Source organism: Tenrec ecaudatus, chromosome 7 (genome assembly GCF_050624435.1).
Source record: "Tenrec ecaudatus isolate mTenEca1 chromosome 7, mTenEca1.hap1, whole genome shotgun sequence".
Taxonomy (NCBI): Eukaryota; Metazoa; Chordata; class Mammalia; order Afrosoricida; family Tenrecidae; genus Tenrec; species Tenrec ecaudatus.
The window spans coordinates 82,771,581-82,792,334 of NC_134536.1; the positions used below are offsets into that span (position 1 = coordinate 82,771,581).

Here is a 20,754-nt window from a genome sequence, read left to right on the forward strand (position 1 = left end):
GAATTAACCTACTCTTACAGGTTCTAACTCTGTGAGTTAAAGGAAGCAGTTGTCAAATAAAATTGGTTTAAATGCTTTTCAGAGAGGAACACATTATGACTGGAAACCTACAAATAGGGGCTGGTATTTTGAATGTGGGTTTTCAATGTGCCATCTTTCTTTTTTTAATCATTTTATTGTGGGCTCATACAACTCTTATCACAATGCATATATACATCAATTGTATAAAGCACATTTGTATATTTGTTACCCTTATCATTCCCAAAACATTTGCTCTCCACTTAAGCCCCTGGCATCAGCTCATTTTCCCCCTCACTCCACACTCCCCTTCCCTCATGAACCCTTAATAATTCATAAATTATTATTTTGTCATATCTTACGCTGTCAGACATATCCCCTTACTCACTTTTCTGTTGTTGGTCCCCCAGGGAGGAGGCTATATAGGCCATATATAGAATCCTGTAATTCGTTCCCTGTATCTACTCCCACCTCCCAGTATTGCCACTCTCACCACTGGTCCTGAAGGGATCATCTGTCTTGGATTCCCTGTTTTTGCGGTTCCTATCTGTACCAGTGTACACCCTCTGGTCTAGACAGATTTGTAAGGTAGAATTGGAATCATGATAGTGGGGGGAGAGGAGTGCATTTAGGAACTAGAGAGAAGTTGTATGTTTCATCCTTGCTACATTGCCCCCTGACTCATTTCCTCCCCGTAACCCTTCCATAAGGGGATGTTCAGATGCTTACAGATGGGCCTTGGGTTCCCACTCTGCACTCCCCCTCATTCACAATGATATGATTTTTTTGTTCTTTGATGCCTGATCCCTCATCCCTTCAACACCTCATGATCACACAGGCTGGTGTGCTTCTTCAATGTGGGCTTTGTTGCTTCTGAGCTAGATGGCTGCTTGTTTACCTTAAAGCCTTTAAGACCCCAGATGCTATATCTTTTGATAGCCGGGCACCATCAGCTTTCTTCACTACATTTGCTTATGTACCCGCTTTGTCCTCAATGATTGTGTGGGGAAGGTGAGTATCATGGAATGCCAGTTTAATAGTACAAAGTATTCTTGCATTGAGAGAGTACTTGAGTGGAGGCCCAATGTCCATCTGCTACCTTAACACTAAACCTATACACATATTCACATAAATCTATTTTCCCATACTCATATATAAATATATTTACATATGTACATGCCTTTATTTAGACTTCTATAAATGCCCTTTGCTTCCTAGCTCTTTCCTCTATTTCCTTTGACTTTCCTCTTGTCCCACTATCATGCTCAGCCTTCATTTGGGTTACAGTAATTCCTCTCGGTTATATTACCCTTGGTCACACCCTACCAGGCCTCCTAAACCCTCCTCACCACCGATTTGGATCACTTGTTGTTCCCTTGTCCCTGGGTCTGTTAACACCACTTCCTTCCCCCCACCTCCCTCCTCCCATGTCCCCCTGGAACTCTTAGTCCCGTTGTTTTCTCCTCCAGATTGTTCATCCAGACTATCTTATTTAGACAGGCCTGAGGAGATAATAACATGCACAAAAACAAGACAGAACAAAACCAAGCAATAAAAGAAAACAAAAGAACAAGAACAAAAACCAATGACAAAAGAAAACAAAACCACAACACATCAACAACAAAGAAAAACTTGTAGTTTGTTCAAGGACTGGGTTTGTTGGCCTTTAGAAGTACTTTCCAGTCAAGTCTGATGGGGTGCCAGGACCTTGCCCCAAAGTCTATTTTTAGTATTCCTTGGGGACTTTGTTGTTCTCTTCCCCCTTTTGTTCTGTTGCACACCCTTAGTGTTTTGATCTGATCCTTGGTGGGATCAGATCAGGAGCAATGACCACACTGTGTCTCCAATGTTGTCCACTGCGGGGCTATGGGTCAGTGAGGGATGTGGAGGCTCCCATATGGTCTTCTCTGTGAATTGGCTGCTCTGAGTGGGAATATCGTCGTCAAGGCTTGGTGGGCCAGGATGTTGTCCACTCTCTCTTCCTCCCCCTTCATTTGCTCCCGTGTGCTCTGATCAGACATGTCCCTCTCCATGAGCTGTAGCTTCAGTGCTATCCTCTGGAATAAACTCTTCTGGGGGGAGAGGCAGCTGTCCACGTAGTTGGAGTTGGGGTCAGCCCCTCAGACCTCTCTACTTGTTCCCTACTCCATGAATGTGGCATCTTTCTTCAGATGGCAGTATTCCTCCTATTTGAGAAAGTCTTGGCATGACAAACAAGGAGTTTTCCAATGATGTCAATTACAGCTCTTTCCTCCAGGACCCTTGAATGGGTTGTGCTATGACTGATTATTTTTCCCAATTCAAACAAATAATTAATTATATTCATTTTGGGATGTTTTTGTCTGGATGAATAATATAACTTTATTTGGAAAGTCTATTTCCCTTTGTAACTGTATCACTTCCACTCCTCGTAACAACTTGTAAAAAGAGGGACTACCAGCCCGATAGGAGAGCTGAGGAATTGAAGCTGAGAAAAGTGAGGACATTTGCCCAGAGTTATACACCTAGGGCGGAAAGAAATCATGTTTAACTTTGGTTTGCCTGACTCTATTTCCCATGTTCTTTAATTCTAGGAAATGGTCACACACTTGGTGCTAACGTGACTATTTAATAACTGCCACCTTCTTTTCTTCATGCCAGTGTACTTTCCCAGCCTTCTATGTAAGTATAATCGCTATTATTCTTTTAGTTTGATCATTCCGTTGATCCTGCCAACAACAGAGGCAGAAAGTCCCCCCAAGGAAACTGAGTGGGTGATAGCAGAGAAAGAGCTATGGTGATATTAGGTCGAAAAACTAGTGCTGCCTTTACAACTGGTGGGACAGGGGTCAATGGAGCATGGGACATAAAGGACAGAAACCCTTTGGAGCAGCAACAGCTGAGAACAACAGAAAGATGTGATGGCAGCCAGGAGCGGAAGCCCAGCAGGACCAGGAGACAAGGGAGACTCTAAAGCAGAGTAGACAAGATATGCTTGTTCATGGTAAGACCAGAAGCCAGTTATATGGGCAGGCGTGAGCTGTCTAACAATAGTGAAAATAAAATGAAAAAGATAATTAAATCATGATTTGGAATCACTTGCTGTTAAATATGGTTGAGTAGAGTCTGAGTCGTAGTGTTCCTTTTACAACACAGGAAAACATCACTTGGTCCTGTCTCATGGTCTCGAGCACTTCTGTGTGAAAGCCCATTAATGCATCCACTGTGCACATCCCTCTTGCTGAGGGTCTTCCTTTTCTTCACAGACCCTCGACTTTACCATTCTTTCTCCAGGGACGAGTTCCTTCTTGATAACTTACCTAAAGTGTGCGAGACAATAAGTCTCAGCATCCTCACTTCTAAGGAGCATTTTGGCTGTGTTTCTTACAAAACAGATTTGTTTATTCCTCAGGCGGTCCAAGATGTACACAGTATTTATTCTTCACTCACCCCATTATTCAAAGGCAATTGACGTGTTCCATTCAGAAATGCATGACTATCTAATCACTCAATGACTTTGCTTTGTCTTATATTATAGGTACTCTGGATTTTTACAGTATTACACCCGCTTAGTATTTATGTGTTATAAAAAATTAGAAGTGCACATTCCCTGAGTGAGATAGTACCAACTTTCCAGTCCACAGGGACAAAAATCTCCTCGCTTTCAACATTTCAAACACTCTCCCCAGGTAGAAATATCTGATCATTTTGCCTTTGTATTTTTGTTGACATTAGTAATGCAAATAAACTTATATTATTACATTAAACTAGTGATTTGCATGTAACACCCAAGAGTAGGAAATATTCACCTAAAAGTTGAAAGAAATACTCAGTGGAATTTAACTCTTGATTTATTGAATAATTTATTTAAAATTTTTTGAAGGGCTAGCCATTTTAACATGAAACAGTGGATCGTTTAAAAGAAATTTCATAACACAATAGTTGGCATATTTTTAGAACCTCTTAAGATTTTTGCAACTTAAAATTATTTGTGTTTGAAACCTCTTATAATCACAAGTAATATCAATCTTTATTTCAAATTTTATATAGCTCTGAAAATCAAATATTAGTTTTAATGACATGAATCTATTTTACCAGGTGCCTAATTTATTAAATATTTGATAACTCTAGTTCTTTAATCTTTCCAGAGGAAAAGAGTAAGTCCAAAATAACTATGCATCTATACAACAACTCTGGATATAAATTGAAAACTAACCAAGACATAAACTGAAAAGTTATGGATATCGAATCTATCTGTGGGGTGTTATTATTACATCCCTAAAGGTCTCATCTATAAAAGTGCAAACATCTTCCCAAACTATAATGAGACTCAATGTAAATCTCTTCAGGGTCATGTTTAACAGTGTATGCCTATGGAAATCATAAGATTATCTGCAACATGGCTTTGTTTTTTTCCTGTTTCTAGCTAAATTAATTCTGCTCTATTGCACAGTTGAGCATCTGAATGATTTCTAAAAACAATAAATATGATGATCCACGGGCTCTGAGAAGCTCACTTTAACTTTCCTGAAACTTGGAAAAATAGTTTATATTAATCACAAGGGTAAAAAGTCACTAGATATTCCCTGCAATGAAAAATATAGGCTACCATATTTACAAATCCTTCTGTATATCACATTGATTCAAAGACTGGCTCCACACTCTTCCACAAGAGAATTAAAGTTTAAAACAGTTATTTATAAAGCATTACTTAGCTTTTTCTTCTAGGAAAAATAATGCTAAGAAATAAAAGGCATAAAGTATATTTATGATAATAATGAGGTAAGGAAAGAAAGCAAATAAAAAGGAAGAATTACACTTTCTCCCATAATTGATATGCAAAAACTTACAAAGGTAATGAAATGCCTAGCATGAAAGTTTTGTGCCTATCTCCTTTCATACAATGAGAAAGTTATTGAATCAGTCATGGGAGACAAGTGAGAATTTGATTTTAAATGATTACACCTAGAACTTGACGACTTAAGAAGGTATCTGAGGATATGGAAGACAGCAGTACTAATTTTGAAGAGCAGTTGATAGGCGGACAAATGAGGTCTCGCTACATCTATGCCCCAGATTTTGTATTAGGAGAGGTATGATTCTGACAAGACTGTGATGGTCGTTCTGCGGTATTTGGGTTCTGTTTGGTACATCTCAGAGGTGTTATGGAGTGGGGATGTTATTAGCAACATTGCTCTCTTTCTTTCTGTTTCTACTTGAAGTGGTGAGATAGGATTTTTAAGTAAGTGAAATGCAGGATTGATGAATTTATAGGAACAGCAAGTAGAGCAAGAGTGTCAGGAGGGGGTGCAGGAGACAGGGAGCTGATATAAGGCATATGATGTCAAAGTACCCAGGAAGAAACGGGATGTTTGGGAACTGATTGTGGAAGCAATGACATGACATTTGGGTTCATTCCCAAGTAAGAACAAAGTGAAAGCACCCAACACAAATGAGCAAACAGGTCCAGGAATGGCTTGGGGCTCACGCTAATCCCCAGCTCCAATGTAAGAACAACTCGTTCTTCCATCAAGGCCCTGACTGATACTTTCCGCCAGGCAGGGAACACAAGGAGACGGTGCTACAGCGAAATATGGTGAGGAAATCAGACGGTGCCCAGCTACCAGATAAAGCAGTGTTTGCGATCTTAGAGTCTTGTCACCAAACCAGCAGCCAAGTCAGTGAGATGTCAACCAAGTCCACATGGAAGAAGCACACCATCATCAGTCAGTGAAGGACTGTGAAGCACATAATCAGAAGTTGAAGGGCGGGATTAGTATCAGAGGCTAAGTCTGAGAATCTGGTTTGCAGAGAGCTGGATGATGGTGGGAGCCCGAGACTCATTGGTGGAACTCCACAGGACATAACCTCTCCCCCTCTCCACCAGTGAGGGACAGGAGGAAAGGGGTCACTACACAGAGTGCATTGGTGAGTGAAGTGTGGAAGGTCAAAGGCAGAAGCCTGGCTTGAACAGTTAAAACTTGTCAGCAGACTCCCCCCTAGGATGCATGCAGGACCTCGTCTGGTTTCCAAAACAGTATGTGTTTTTGGTGTTGTATTGTTTGGATTTTATTGGACATATTAAGGGGTATCTTGGGAATGTTATGTCACTGGGGGGTCACTCTCTTGAAGTTACAGTGTATGTTTATCATTTTGGGGCATATGAAGACCAGGAATGATGAACCTATAAAGTCATTAAATGGAATAAAGGTTTTATGGGGAGGGAGACAGATATGGTGGTGGGGTGACAGGGTGATGATGTCAAGGGGTCCAAATAGAAAAAGAATGTTTGGAAACTGATTGCAGTAGCAAATTTAAATTTCTGCTGGACATGATTGAACCATGGGATAATTTGATATATGTATTAATCTCAATTAATAATAAATAAATAAAATTATTAATAGACCAATAGATTCTATACCAGGAAAAAAATGTGTTCAGCCATATTAACTACGGAGCCCTGGTGGCATAGTGGTTACATGTTGGGCCGCTAACTCCAAATTCAACAGTTCGAAACCACCAGCCATTCTGCAGGACAAAGATGGAGCTTTCTACTCCCCTAAAGACTTAGAATCTCAGCAACTCAAAGGGGCAGTTCTACCATGTTCTATAGGATTGCTATGAGTCACCATTAACTTGACGATGGCAGTGAGTTTGGTTTTATTGTTTATATATATTAAATAGAAGTGTTCAATTAACAAAAGTACAAAGAATATTTTTTCAAAACCATTTTATTGGGTGCTAGTTCAGCTATCACACCATTTCATAATTGAAGCACATCACGCAGTACTGTACAACTGCTACCACAATATTTCAAAACACCTTTTTCCTTCTTGCACACTTTGATATCAGCTCCCTTTCACCTCCTTGTCCCTCTTCCCCCAACTTGCCCCCCCAGGAACCCTTATTCTACTGGTCACCTCTACGGGTTCATCGATCTTGGATTTTATATACTGAAAAACAGAAAAATACATAACAAAGTTTCAACAAGGCTACCCACAAGGCCAAAATATATTAGAGATAAACCTCTATATGAAAACATACACACACAGAGACAATGTTGAAAACCAGATTAGGCCCAACATGTATCAGAGGAGGGATAAAATGATAAGATTTTTATCTTTCAAGTCTATCCTTTCTACTTCCTATACTTATCTTTCTAATACTCTCTGTTTAGTAACCATTTACTCCTACTCCTCAATTATGGTTAGACCAGTGGTTCTCAACCTCCCTGATGCCGTGATCCTGTCATACAGTACCTCATGTTGTGGTGATCCCCAACCATAAAATTATTTTCGCTGATATTTCATAACTGTAATTTTGCTATAGTTATGAATCAGGCGACCCCTGTGAAAGGGTCGTTTGACCCCCAAAGGGGTCTCAACCCACAGGTTGAGAACCGCTGGGTTAGAGGGAAATCACCGCAGGCTTATTTCCTGTGTAGACTCAGAAATGCATCTGTGGCTTCCTTTCCTTCAGTATAGGATTATATAATTTACAATCCTTGGGTGACGGATGTTGGTGTGCTTTTTCCACGTGGGCTTAATTAGCATCTCACTTAGATAGCTGCTTGTTTGAAACAAGCCTTTAAGCCCCAGATGCTGTTCTATCTGGTAGCTGGACACTATCCCATTTTTTTCACCACACTTTGCTACAGCACCCATATCATCTGTGTTTCCCGCATGAGAGCGAGTATGGAGCAGGGCCATGTTGTAAGAACTAATTGTTCTTAAATTGGAGCTGGGATTTAGTGAGAGGGCAAAGTCCATTTCTGAACCTATTCGTTTATCTACCTGGGGACATGCATTCGTCTTCCCGAGATGCGTCTGCCCGCTTCCTCCTCTCCTGACTCGGCATTCCATCGGTTTCCCTCATCCCTCTGATAGGCATTTCTATCTGTCCAGGGACCTCATCATAAATTTGCATGGCAGCCAATTCTTTTTAATAAAAGATCCCGACCCAACGTTGGTCAATTTTTTAAGAAGCAAAATTGTTAAAGGAATAAGTGTAGCATAAAGAAATATATGTTGAGATTATTCTTATAGTCACTGACAAATTACTTAAATGAAACATCATCAATAATTTGCAAAAGTGAAGACAATTTTATTTTCATTTCATGCCTTCTAATTGGACTTATTCATGAAATATTTCAGATGGGTGGAAGTAAAGACTGAAGTAATTTCCATAAAAGCGAGGTCCAGCTCACCAGGTAGCATATTCTCACAACTCTGACTCAAGTGGCAACGCTGATCTCTCATACAATATGTGCTATACTAATCTCTATTTTCTCAACATGAGATTTCAAATAATACTACCAAACTTTTTTTCCCCAACAGATGGTCTAAAGATAAACAGATAAAATTTTCACTAAATAATGTTAAGAGGTTAAATCTAAAATAATGCAATTGCTTTGTAGAAACTCGCAGTTACAGTCAAGTTAGTTAAAACTAAATCAGTTTGTTTATTGCTTTGTTATTCACTTTTAGCATAAGGTCGAAATTCTCCCAGAAAACTACTTAGAAATGTAAAGTTTTATTTGATTTTTTTCATTTATTTCCCAATCCGCTAGTAGTTTTGTCATTGGCATGGTATGTTGAGTTTGCAGGGGGGGAAATAATGGTGATTAATAACTTGACCTGAAAGGTCAGAGCAAGGGGGAGAAAAGAGGATTGCCCTTGGAGCCCAGGTTTCAGATTCACTTGGACATCATTAGCGTTGTCTTAAGAATCTGAGTCGGCCTTCTTACCTCCACCCTGACAGTGACAGTGACAGTAGCTCTCTCAAACAGTTGCTGTGAAGGAACTAATACCCCAACCGAAGCAAAATCCCTTGCTGTAGACTTCCTTCCAACTCGCAGTGACCCCCCTGTGTGACCACGAGCCGAAGCGCAATCTTTGCTTTGCTGGGTTCCACTGTTAGGAACCTTTAGCAGAACCGCAGTTGTAAGCCACCTGGCCTACCAGGAATCCTGGAGGTAGCGCAGGTGCCCAGCAATCCCTGGCAGCCGTATCATAGGTGTTAGTTAAGTGTGAAGGTCAATCAGCAGTTCATAGTAATTGTCATTGTCAGAAAATGGAGTCTGTGGTTTGAATTTTCTGCCTTACAAAATAATGTATTAAAATTCCTATGTAGACATCTTAGAATACATCTCTCTCATTTCACCCCCTCCTTCTGTTTGAAGCCTGTGATTTGACTGAAAACAATCTATGATTTTTTTTCAAAGTAAATCCAAATAAAAAATGTAAGTTAAATTACTATTGAGAGTGCATTTAAGATTTATATTAAGTCCTTATCTGGCAAGGTATTCTAGCTTAGATAGCAATGTGTGAACACAGCTCTCAAATGATCAAGGGAAAGGAAGTAGGGGGAGTGAGGTACAAAAATATTTGCATTGGTCTGTCAAAGATTTTATTCAGAATTCAATCCATTATCATTAACAGGAACTCTGGTCAGTATTAGTCTCAGGAAAATTTGCAAGCATTTTCCTTCTTGTTTAATAAGAAATGCTATCATCACTAGGCCCACCACACCAACATGAACCCACTGAGATTGAGTAGCTACTGATTCATAGTGAACTTATAGGACTGAGTGGAACTATGCGATGAAAGCAGATTATCACATCTTTCTCCTGCAACCTGGCTGGTGGGTGTGAGCTGCAGCAATTGGCACTGATGATTTGAATTCCAGGTCATGAAATTTGAGCAAGCAGCCTGCCATCTTGCCTGTTAATCTTTGTATTTTATTTATTTTTTTGCCTTTATAATCTTTAGAATAAGAGTACTGGTACTCTTACTTCATAGTCTCTATTTTAAAAATCCATCAAATTACATATTAAAAAGAATAAATTAACACCTAAGTTTTTCTATACTTCAATTCAAAATGCTAAATGTTCATTTATGCAGCTTCTACTTTATATGTTAATGAGAGCTGTTAGCTTTGGAAAGTGCATCCTTGATGTAAAATAGAACATAAAATACAAAGCTAGTTTGGATATGCAAACAATTTCATTTTTTAATGGCCAATAATCAAATTAAAGCTTGTTAGTTGCCAGTTTAAACATGGGCTAATAACTCATTGACTTGGAAGTTCTCTCAGTGTCGACCAGCACACATTGTCTTTGACTACACAGGAGTGGTAAGTATATGGGACAGGAATCATGGTTACACATTGGTTTAACCACAAGGCATCAGTCTCCCCACAAGATAAAGACCTGTAAAGAATCTTAGAAACCAATAAAGTAAGTTCTCTCTAGCCTGTCCTCTCAGGTCACTATGAGTTGGAATCCATGGTAGTGAGTTTGGGTTTTGTTGGTACACCGGAACATTTGTAGTTGAGTTCAAGTTTGAGATCAGTTTACAGGACTCCCTCCACACTCCAATTTCTGGGACTAAGGGCAATGTAGTTACCTGTTTCAGGACCCAGGGAAGAATTGCTGGGTTACCACCCAAACAGGTAAAGGCATTTGTTATATGGAAGTAGAGACATGATCCTTTCATTTCCAAGTTACTCCTTAATCACAAAACCCAGCATATCTATGATGGACGTGTACAAATTTGAGTGTGTCTCTCAATTCCTGATTATGTCACCCTTTAACATATATTATTGAACATTCAAAAATCACATAATGAATTAAGTCAACATTAATACCGTAAGGCACCTAGAAATTCAGAGATGAAATTTTAAGGGAATAGCATTCTGTTTGGAATTTTAAAATAATTCTTTCTAAGTGAAAGATTTACAGTAAGTGAAAAAAATCTCTTCATTGTTGCTATTTTGAAACTTCCACTCAAACATATAAAAAAAACACTTTAACTTTGCTTCAAGAACACAAGTAATGTCAGTGGATATGACCTTTGATAAGACAATAGATCTGGAATGGTTTTATATTTGGGCATTTTGAACACCTTAAGTGGGCAGTAACAGGAAAGGGAGAAGCAGGTATTCAACCCTGAAAAGAAAACAAAACTAAGTCTTAGAACCAGAGAGAACAGGCTCACTTAAATTTATGACTGGAAAAGCAAGCAGACTGAATCCAATCTTTTCATTAAATTGCCTAACTTCAATTACTGTAATTGGGTTCCAAGTGCCCTAAATATATTTGAATAATGACTGCCAGCTCCTTGCTGGCAATCCTCTTGGCCAATGTGTTCCCAAGCCATTGCCTGTGTGGCGATTCCATCCAGGACATGGTGCCTCACAGAAGGGAAGAAAGGGTCCGTTTCCCTCACCTGGCTGCAGCTTCATTGACAGGAAATGGCGACAATATTAAAACCAACTATAGCAGAGCTGTGTCTAAAAGCAATAAGACGCTATTTAATGCAATGTCTACAAATGCTCTAAAGGACTTCAAAAGGTCTGTATGATCTTATTCTCCAGATGATAGGAAAATGTATCTACTTTGCCCACAGCGGTCACTCTCTATTTTCCCATGAACTGTGATAAGTGATCTGTATATGAATAAGGCGCCGGCGATCCCCTGGAAAAGGATTGTTTGTAATCTAGTAAAAATGGTTCACATTTTTACGCAAAATAAGGCGCCTGCTCTGTCCTTATAAACCTGATTCACATGAGCTTTTTTATGGGTCTACCTGTTCATAGGCAAGGCGCAGAACCTATTTGGCAGGAGGCACTGACATTTTGATTGTAGGAAGAAGGAAATGGCAATAATTTCTCAGAAGCTGGGCAGATTATAAAAGAGATATTGAAAATGCGACCCAGGCGGATACAGTAGCACTTCTAAAACACAGAGAGTCGGCAGCACTCTGATAAGATGTCCCCCACTGAATAAAAGTACAAGGATGGAATAAATCAAATGCCCACCACGCTGAGCCAGCAAGCCCGTGGAACCATTCCCCTCCTTGTTCTTGATGGGAAACAAATTACATGACCTCGGGCAAGAGGAGGAATCTGTGTGTGATAACCCCCCAAAATTCCCTAACCTTTTCAAATTCAGTAAGGTACTTTATGATAACAGATCTCCGGCTAGATATATACAAATTGCCTGCAGCACCCAGTAATTGTTCTGACCAGCGACATGCTTGCTCGGTCCTCACAACCCTGACTTTTAAACAACATAGGCTATATTGATTCTATATAATAAACACACCAACCAAATAAAACCCTTTGCCATCGGGAAAATTCTGGCTGATCGCAATCTTGTAAAGGAAGGAACGGGCCTGCCCCGATGGGTTTCCAAGGTTGTAAATCCTTACAGGCATGGACTGTCACCTCTTTCTCCTGACGCTGACCTGTCCATGGGCAGACAATTACTTTAAATACTGGTCCACCAGTACATCTTATAAGAAGAGTTTCTAGTACAGGCCTCCTCTATTAAAACAGGAGATGGTGGATCAGACAACAATCATTTACTGAGGTTGTCTCAAGATAACAGTAGAATGGTGCCATATGTATTACATATGGCTAGATATCTTGCCTCCTATTTTTAATAAAAAGAATCCACACGTCTATGATGCTTATACTCCTGTAAGAAGTGAGACTCTAAGAATCTCACAGGGGCAGTTCTACCCTATCCTACAGGGTTGACATGATTGAGGATTGACTTCATTGCACTAAGAAGTGTCTTCAAATTACATTCTCCATAATCCTCACTTTGTTGCTTAGCCCAAGTAGCCATGAAAAAAGCAATCAATATATCTATCAAGCACACTCGAAAGCCTAACAGTGTTAAATTCGAATTCTAGTGTTGCTAGTTGCTGAATAGATGTGGGTACATTCCTTAGCATCGCCTTGTCTTAACCAGTGTGCTCTACTTTATCTCAATGACACACAAGACCATTAGTGAGGATGACACAGAACCAGGCCATGTTGTGTTCTGTTCTAAGTGAGTCTGCTATGACTTGACAGCACCTAACAATAGCTGCAATACTCCCAGACAAAATCCACGATTAAAGAGTTTACCAAGAAGCTAACTGGTTATAATGGCAGTGAGAGATGCTCAGGATAGAGTTGTTTATCAAGACATGTGACAAAATTCTTTCAAGTCTGCTAATAATTGCCCAAGTATGCTGGAAGCCTCAACCCCAAGGCATTCAGCTCAAGCTGGGTGGATCAACAAACCCTGCTCCTGGAATTAAGTACCCACATTCCAGGAAGCCTCAGCCCAAAGGCAGAAAGCTCCACTTCTGTGGATCAGCAAGCCTGGCTCCCCCAATGAAATGCGCAGAGACATCCCACTCCGCAAGCCAGCCTCCTACACAAAAACACTCATTTACCTGTTCTGTGGGTTGGGAAGTCTACCATTCTGTTCCATGCTCTGGCTCCTGATCCTGCTGAAGTTCCTCTGATGTGAACGTGTCTTCTGATTCCAGGTAGTTCACTGCTCAGGGATCTTGCATCCAGAGGACCAGCTCAACTCCAGGCTTTTGCTGGTAATAAGATCCCTCCTCCTGCTTCTCATCAGGCTCCTTTTATATGCAGCAGCAGGATGGCATTCCAGGTGAATCCTATCAACATTTCCCTTCAAACGGATTGCCAGACAAGGTAGGAAAAGGTAGTTTGTAGATGATTAAAGGCTTTGGCTAGAAGAGCCACATTACATAATTCACTCTCCCGCAAACATTTACAGGCTTCAATGTCTGTAAGATGGAACTAATATTATCTACTTCATGGGTTTATTGTGAAAGTAAATGAAATATTCAAAGTGAAGCATAGCACTAAAGAGTCTCTATAGTAATATCTCAATAAATATTACTTATCCTTAGTAGTTGGTTAATGAGTATAAGTCATTATCCTTTATCACAAATTATGCATATTTGTAAAATAAAATATTTATCCGACAAAATTCAGGAACTTTGAGTTTGTTCTTTTTTTCTTACTGTGGGAGTAATAAAAACATCTAATTGAAGTAGCAGTATGTTGTAGATCTAGCTGCAGGCAGTGCTAGAAACTTCTTAAATGAATGATGAGGGTAAACATACTTGATCATCGTAGTTTCTTTTAGAGCCCTTGCTGCTAAGAAACGACAACATTGGGACATACAGTGCTATGGTCACCATGCCACCATAAAGCCTTCTGCCACAAAACCAGGCAGCATAGGCATGTTTAGAAATGAACTAAACTCTCCTCGTCTTTACTTCAGCCCTCTACTCCATAAGCTGGGGGCATTTCAGTAAGTTTCACTCTCAGGAATAGTTGAAGGAGAATAATGTGAATGAAGGAAACCATGGGATCTGGAATCAATGTGAAAGCAAAACCAAACCAAACCAAAGCAAGTCAGTAGTCGGATTTACATCACATTTATCCTTTATAAAGACAAAATTACATGAATAACAGTTCCACAAAGTGACTAGACAACATCCACAGCGTGTAACACCTAAGAACTTGGAAGCTATTTAAGCAAAAACAAAAGTCACATATCTGTCCAAACAATAGAAAAAAGAAAGAATTAGAAACTCTGGAACTCATGAGCCAAATAAAACCTACAATTAAACTCTGCTTTGTTGTTATCGTCAACTACCTCCTCCCCTCTCCCTGGACTCAGGGTAACCACATGCACACCAGGATCAGGTCATTGTGATACAGAGGTTGCCATTGGCTGATTTTTGGAAGTAGACCATCAGACCTTCTTTCAAAAATATACTACACTCGGGCTTTTAATTAATTAATGATGCCTATGGACTCCTGTCGCAAGGCCTGGTTGCCTAGTGTGACCATCAGGCTGCTAACTTCAAGCTCAGCAATTGGAAACCACCAGCCGCGCTGTGGGAGAAAGGCAAATCTTTCTCCTCCGGGAGGGAGTGACAGTCTCAGAAAACCACAGGGACAGTTCGACCATGCTCTGTAGGGTCATTGTGAGTCCTAACTCAATGGCAGAGGTGGTTTTTTGTGTTTTTTTTTTTAAGAGAAGATAATTCACTTGAGTTGAACTTGACAGACAATACATAATTAAAAGTAATTTGTAATACTGAATAGGCAAAAAGATTTACAGTGGGGCACGGTGCTATATAAACCTTTACTTTTGAAACCAAAGGTCAGCCTTTAATCACCTCATCCTTCTCTTGCTTCACTCACTCAAAATTTTATTATGATATTCAGTTATTCAGTGAACCTGAACCAAGAAATACATGTTTCACTTATTTATTAGCATCTGTCCCTATTCACTTTCAAAATGCTGCATAAGTATGAGATATAAGCACTAAGTGAGGCAAAAGCCCATTATATTTTCAAAAAGAAATCAGTATTACTTCAATTGCCTATTCAGTGATAGACAATTTATAGTACTCAAGTACAAGAAGGTCAGACTTTCCTCCCAAATAAGACACAACTCATTGATTCCTCTTCCTCTTTCCGTTATCACTGTCTTCAAAGACTATTTATTTACAGAAGAAAACAATGACTCTGCCTTGATTCTGTGTAAGCACCGCAGCATGCTGCGGACAAACTAGATTTTCACAGGATGTGCATTGATGTCTCTTAAAAGCAGACATTTTTAAAAGGTTATAGGAGATAGTTCACATTTGAAATGACATTCATTCTAACATAACGTTTAAGTTCCCGAGCTGCTGCTATTGGGTCAGATTGTCATTGACGCCACAAAGGGCGTCTCCTCCGACCCAAAGAGCAGTCTGCTTCCTTCCTCTTCCAGGTCTCAGTGATCAGCTAATGAAGACTCTTCTTAAGGAAAAACAGACCCCCAGAATGAGAGCACGGTAGTTGCAGTTGGTACTGTTGGCATGAGCTGTGCCATCGGTACCTGTAAAAAGGACTTCACAGATGAACTTTCCCTTGTTTATGTCCTGGGAGATAAATTGGAGGAAGGGGTGATGGATGTCCAATGCAGCTCACATATAATGTGACTTCAAACTCCAAGTTGATTATTATCACAGCCAGAGCATGTCAGCAGGAGGGAGAACACGGTCTTAATTTGGTCCAGTGCAACATGGACATCTTCAAATTCATCCTTCTTAGTATCGCAACGTATAGCTCCAAACGCAAGTTGTTCATTGTTTCCAATCAAGTGGATACCCTTAGCTACGTGGCTCAGAAGAAATGTGGAGTTTCCATGAATTGCATTATTGGAAGTGGTTGCAATCTGGATCCCAGGTGGTTCCACTATCTTATGAGGGAGAGGCTGGGAGTATACGTATGGATTCTTGAGGTGCATGGAGATTCTAGTGTGCCAGTTTGGCCTGGAGGGAATGTTGCTGGTGTCTCCCTGGAAAACTTGCACTCGCACCAATGGACACAAGGAAGAGCGGAAAGAAGTTCCCAAACAGGTGGTCCACGGTGCTTATGAGGTGATCACACTGAAAGGCTCTACTTCTTCAATCACAGGACTACCTGTGGCCTGACGGCTGCATCCTGATGGTGAATAGCACTAATCCTGTGTTGATCTGAGGTGGTTAGCATAACCTTGTCCTGCCACCTCGGAGACACCACTGCCAGTGTTTTCACTGTGTGTCATGTAACTCTGGGTACCTTCTCTCAAACATCCCAAGCCCAATATTTTTTTTCTCCCAATCACATCCTGGGCTGCAAGGTGTCAATCCAATATTGCATTTCTTGTTCATAATTGTCCTAATGGATCTTTTGTTGTGTACAATATTTATCAAATTAGTGTAAATTACCATATAATGTAAAAGATCTACTTATAAACAATGCAACTATCTGTTACACCAACTAAAAAGTCAAATAAACCATGAACAATTGATAGAAAAATAAATAAATAAAACAACCATCCCTGGCCAGTATTTTTATTATTAATAATACTAGACAACATTTGTATAGTATATTCTTTTAAAATTCACAAACATCTTTCAAGTGCATTATCTTAGGCAATTTCACAAATACTTTGCAAAATTGGCATTCTATTCCCATTTTACAACTGATGAGACTGAGACTCAGTAAACACTTTTCTATTTCTATGAATTTTAATTTGAAAAATGAGATTGAGGCACAGGGGTGCTAAACTTCAGGAGTTAGGCTGTGTAATCTAGAGAAACAATTCAAGTGGTACATAAGAAAGAACTTTATACCAAGAAGTAATTTTATATCAAAAAGGTGTCCCAGACCAACTCTTGTCCTCGTGTCCAATATTAAGCAGAGCTCTCTTCAAAATTATGTACCTGTAGACCAGTGATGGAGGAAGGTAAAGGGGAAGCGGGAAGATTACAGGACAGTGGGTGCAGAGTCCCATGCAACCAAGTAAGGCCACACCCCCAAAGAGGCACCATGAAGCTGTGACCTGATTGATAACTTGGACTCTACTCCTACACTTTCACCCACACAGTTGCTGCAACAATGGGCTCTTTGCTCTGTTGTACATAGGATAGGGTTATTATGAGTTGCAACAAATTCCATGTCACTTAACTACAAGAAATAGAAATTACAACCTGAATACTTTATAAATAAAAGACATGTAAGTTGGGTTGAGTTAGATAGTGAAATAAAAGTGCAATCCAGAACAGATCCTTCTGTTTAAAACTGCAATTGTAATAAACTAGATAATGAAATATTACATTCAGAATTTAAATATGAAGAAGTGAAATATAGTTACACATATAAACAAATGAATGGCAACATAAAGCTTCAGGGCAACATATATCAATTTAATCCTTAATTAAAATCTACAAAATACTATATTCTCATATCTCTGTGAAATAAATTATCATGTGGGTGATCCTGGAATTAAAAATTATTTTCTGAATTATCAGTGATTTTTTTTATTTGATTCTCAATATCTTTCTCTGAGAGTTCTATAGCTCAAAGATTGACTCTGGTTGAAACTTTTAATACAGTTGTTTCCTAACCATCTTCCCTATCTCATTTCATATCAGCTATTCTTCAAAGGCATGCTTCCCTGTTTAAATCTTTTATTTCATTTTTATTTTTATTGATATAGTTCACTCATTCCAAACTATCCCTTCCCTTCTCATCCAGTTCTATTGTTCAGTCCCATGAGGTGGAGCTATGACATCATCAATGCCATCACTTTTCCTCTCACATTTCCTGTCCCCACCCCCAGCCCCACTTCCCATGCCCTTGGGAACCCTTATTCCTGTCAGTGTCTCTGAGGGGTCATATATCTTGACTACCGTGTACTGAGTGATTTTAAATGTACAAATGTACATAAGCAAAAATCCTCAACCAAATTTTGGCCAATAGAACACAAAATAATAATCCAACATGACCAAGTGGGATTCATAGCAGGGATGCAGGCAGGGATGATTCAGCATTCAAAAACTATCAACATTATCTGTCAAATTAACAAGAAAAAGGACAAGAACCACATGATAATATCACTAAGTGCAGAAAAAACATTTGACAATATTCAACACCCAGTCCAAATTAAGACACTCAAGAAGATAGGATTAGAAAGAAATTACCTTAAAAAGATAAAAGCTATATACTAAAACCACCAGCCAGCATTAAAATTAATGGAGGAAAACACCAAAAACATTCCCACTGAATAATAGGATATGACAAGGATGCCATGGTCCCCATTTAAAATAAATAATTTTATTAGGGGCTCAAACAACTCTTATCACAATCCATACATACATCAATTGTGTCTAGCACATTTGTACATTCATTACCCTCATCATTCTCAAAACATTTGCTCTCCACTTAAGCTCCCGCCAAAAGCTCCTCATTTTCACCCTCCCTCGATGCTCCCCCTTCCCTCATGAATCCTTGATAATTTATACATTATTATTTTGTTATTATCTTACAGTGTGCTACGTCAGCCTTAACCCACTTTTCTGTTGTCCGTCCCCCAGGGAGGAGGTTATATGTAGATCCCTGTAATCGGTTCCCCCTTTCCAACCCACCCTCTCTCCACCTTCCTGGTATTGCCACTTTCACTACTGGTCCCGAAGGGATCATCTGTCCGAGTTTCCCTGTGTTTCCAGTTCCTATCTGTACCAGTGTACATCCTGTGGTCTAGTCAGATTGGTGAGGTAGAATTGGGATCATGATAGTGCGGGTGGGGAGCTTTTAAGAACTAGAGAAAAGTATGTTTCATTGTGGCTACACTGCACCATGACTGGCTTGTTTCTTCCCCGTGACCCATCTGTAAGGGGATGTCCAATTGCCTACGGATGGGCTTTGGGTCGCCACTCTGCCCTTGCCCCCATTTCTATTCGACATCTTCATGGAGGTCCTAGCTAATAATATAAGGCAATGGAAGAATATCAAAGGGATACATTTGGAGAAACAAGTAGTGAAATGATCATTATCTGCAGATAACATGCTTTCATATTATTGAGAACCCCAAAGATTCCACAATGAGATTGCTGGAAATGACGGAGTGACAGGATAGAAAATCAACAGAGGCCAATGAAATTGCTATGTGCCACGGATGGGATTACAGAAAAAGAGATCAATAGTGTAGACCCCTTCACAATAGCCAAGCACAAATGGAAATATCTAGAAAAAACAAAGGATCTGTATGAGGAAAACTATAGAACATTATTACAAGAAACCAGAAGGAATTTTCACAAGAAGAAGAAGAGCCCATGCTCATGGATTAGAAGACTCAATATTGTAAAGATGTCAAACCTGCACAAAGTTCTATATAAACTCAATGCAATTCTGACACAAACTCCAGCATCACTTTTTTCAAGGAAATGGGGAAAAAAATGACTACAACTATATGGAAAAAGAAGAAGCCCATGATTGGCAAATAAGGCTTCAAGAGTAACAAAGTGGGAGGGCTGGCATTACCTGACTTCAAAACTTATTACACAGCCACAGTTGTCAAAGCAGCATGGCACTGATACGATAGATAAAAACAGTAGCATTTGACAGCTGATCTTTGACAAAGGCCAAAAATATATCAAATGGGAAGCAGAAGCCCTTTTTCAACAAACGGTGCTGGAAAAACTGGATATTAGTCTACAGAAGAATGAAACAAGACCCAAGAGGATTAGGACAAAGATAAGAACCTTAGCAGAGGGAATACATGGCCTATCAGAAATTAGAAAGGATACACACCCAGAGGAAGATAAAATAGATGAGTGGGACATGCTAAAGATAAAACACTTGTGCACTGCAAAAGATTCCATCAAGAGAATTATAAGAGAGCCCACAGATTGGAAAATGATATTTAGCACTGACATATCAGACAAAGGGCTTATTACTAAAATCTACAGACTTCTGGAAGCTTACAAGAAAAAAATGAATAGCCCACTGAGGAGATGGGCAAAAGACTTGGGTAGATGATTCACAAACGAGGAACCCCAAAGGGCCAAAAAACATGTAAGAATATGTTCTCTTATCCTTAGCCATCAGGGAAATGCAAATCAAAACTACTATGAGATACATAGCCAAATTTTAAAAATAAACAGAAAGCAGTAAATGTTGGAGGAGGTGCAGTGAGACAGGAACTCTCATTCACTGCTGGTGGTCTTGTACATATATACAGCCACTGTGGAAAGCGATTTGGCAATAACTAAAACAGATGGAAATTGAGTTATTATATGATCCAGCAATCCCACTACTGGGCATATACCCAGAAGAAATAAGAAACAGACCATGACCAGTCATCTGCTCCCCAATGTTCATCGCTGTGCAGTTCACAATGGCAACAAATTGGAAACAGCTGAAATTTCCATCAATAGACAAAGGGATTAAAAAACTCTGGTATATTCAAAGACACTCCATCCTGAAGCCCTTCTTTCTGGCTGGGTTCTTTCTCGGCCTGGACTGCTCTTGTGTCTTAGTGGGTTACACATTAGGCTGCTAACTACAAGGTCAGCAGTTCCAAACCACTAGCTACTTCATGGGAGAAAGATGAGC

The 20,754-nt window shown here is 39.7% G+C and overlaps 1 pseudogene; it reads left to right on the forward strand.

Moving 5' to 3' along the window:
* Positions 1-16,307, forward strand: part of LOC142452406 (L-lactate dehydrogenase A chain pseudogene) — a 99,940-nt pseudogene extending 83,633 nt beyond the window's left edge.
* The last annotated feature ends 4,447 nt before the right edge of the window (positions 16,308-20,754 follow it).